The sequence below is a fragment of the Clupea harengus genome, chromosome 11 (assembly GCF_900700415.2).
Source record: "Clupea harengus chromosome 11, Ch_v2.0.2, whole genome shotgun sequence".
In the NCBI taxonomy this organism is placed as follows: Eukaryota; Metazoa; Chordata; class Actinopteri; order Clupeiformes; family Clupeidae; genus Clupea; species Clupea harengus.
Genome location: NC_045162.1, coordinates 5179668 through 5182167, shown reverse-complemented (window position 1 = coordinate 5182167; position 2500 = coordinate 5179668).

The window sequence follows — 2500 nt, the reverse complement described above, 5'->3', positions numbered from 1 at the left end:
TCTCTACAGGCTTTTAATCCAAAGGGGTGATGGAGCATGTGTGTGGGTGTGTTGCTATTGTGGTATCGATCCCCTTCTGGTGTGTTTTGCAGACACACACACACACACACACACACGTACACGCACACGAACGCGCACACGCTCACACACACACACACACACACACACAGAGGCACATCTGCTGATAATGCATCCACTCTGACTGAATTGCTTTTGAGGGGGCGTTCAGTTGATGATGCTCTACTGAGTATGTTTACTGGGAGTGTTTGAATTGCATCTTAATTTGTGCACACCTTTGTGTACTCAAGTGAATGCATTGAAGCTCCATGCTAGCCACAGTCAAAATTGGAATTCATTTCGGTCTGCTTTGCACATGGAATACCCACTGAAATGAATTTGAGTTGAGTGTGATTTGTGAAATTGCAGAAAGACTACACAAAGCACTAAATGGAAAACACTTTGACTGTGTACATGTGTTTTCCTGTGTGTGTGTGTGTGTGTGTGTGTGTGTTTTTATGAGGAGTAAATTCAGAAGTATTCAGTCCATGCAATTACACCGGAAAACACAGAAACAACACCTTTAACACCATACAATGTGCATGTTTGTGTGTATGTGTGTGTGTGTGTGTGTGTGTGTGTGTGTGTGTGTGTGTGTGTGTGTGTGTGTGTGTGTGTGTATGTGTGTGTGTGTGTGCGTGTGTGTGTGTGTATATATGTGTGTGTGTGTGTGTGTGTGTGTGTGTGTGTGTGTGTGTGTGTGTATTCATGTTTTTGCACCCCTCAATCTGCCATGTATTCACTCTAAATGTCCCTGAAGAGGCAGCAGAGCTAACAAAGAGAAGCGCTCCATTCAGGAAGTCTCCTGTCCATCAGGGTGCTCATCTCTTCTCCTGGAAAGGCTAACGGGCGCCCTACACCCCCCACCACCCCCCCCCACCCGGTTGCCACGGTTACTCAAGTTTTTAAACAACTGCACTGGCACCACCACTCTATATCCCACTCTCACCAACACAGCAGAGAAAGCGCTTCACAGCGCTCAGGGGCACAGTCTGGCTGGGAGAAGACAGAGGGGGTACGTGCAGCGCATACAGCTCCGTAGGCCGGGAAATGTACTGTAACTCTGCCTCCGCTTGGGGAAGGACTGAGGTAAAACTCAATAGAACATTAGCCCCTCAATAGAACATTAGCCCCCTCTGAGTCCAGGCTCAGCTTGGCTGTTTCGCCGGCGCATACCAGAGCGTTCTGCAGCGTGTGTGTGCAGGCTTGGATGTGACTCCTGAAAATTGGGCCGCAAGGGTCGAAAATGTGATGACAGACCGGGAAGAGTCTGACATGCACACACACATCCCCCCATACTCAGACTTGGAGTCTGTGTGTGTGGGTGTGCCTGTGTGTGTGTGTGTGTGTGTGTGTGTGTGTGTGTGTGTGTGTGGTTGTTCATGTGAATAAGTGGGTGAAAGAATGTTGCAAGGGAGTTCACCCCTCGGGGCACAGAAATGAAAAAGAGAGCGCTGCACTAAAAAACAGCTTCCATCCCCTGTGCACCTGCATATGTGTTTTACAGCAGTCCACCAGGAATGTGTGGCTTCTCTCTCTCTCTTTCTTTCTCCCTCTCTCTCTCTTTCTCCCTCTCTCTCTCTCTCTCTCTCTCTCTCTCCCTCTGTCTCTCACCAAAGCTCAGACAGTCCGTCTCGCAATATAAGCAAACACAATCAAGACCCTGACACTACCTGTTACTGATAGTTTTCATTGGCAGTGTGAGCGGATGCGTATGGGAAAGCAGAGAGCAGTCCAGAGCGCAGTGCCTTCTGTAGGTCTACCGCATGTATGGACTAATCCGTTACACAAACCAGCCCCGTTGAGTGGAGATGAGGTCATAAGTTGTTCTACTCTGGCACGACTACAGAACCCAGGTTCTCTCTGGTGGGAAGTAAGACATGACTGAGGTCATGCTCAACACCACACAAAATGTTACGACAACAAAACCATAATACTGTGCATTACAAGACATGGGTTATGGAAACTAAATCAAGTTTTTTATTTTTTTAAAGCCACGTGTAATTGAACTAATGAACAAATCCGCAGGCAGTCGTCATTGTAACGGCCTTGTGTGTTTTTTTTTTTAAAGCAACTATACTACCTACCGACTACTGTATATCATGAGGGATTAATTGCACACTACATGCTTCTTTGATTAAATGTGTACCTCCAGTCATGGGATGTAGAACAGGAATGAATGGCACGCCATCTTTGTGTGTTGTGTACAATGGTGAATCACTTGACATTTGTTACCTGATGCTTGTTGATGCAGATTTGGAATCTGTTACAAAAAAAAGAGCTAAAGTCCCAAATCCAAACAAAGCATTCAGTGTTAACAATGTGTGCAGATTCCCAACAGACCGCTCACCGGTAATTGAGTAGCTTTCCGCACCGTGGCGGACGGAACAGACAGAACCTGACAGTGACACATCGCTCTGGAACTCGAGAATGGCTGCCATGG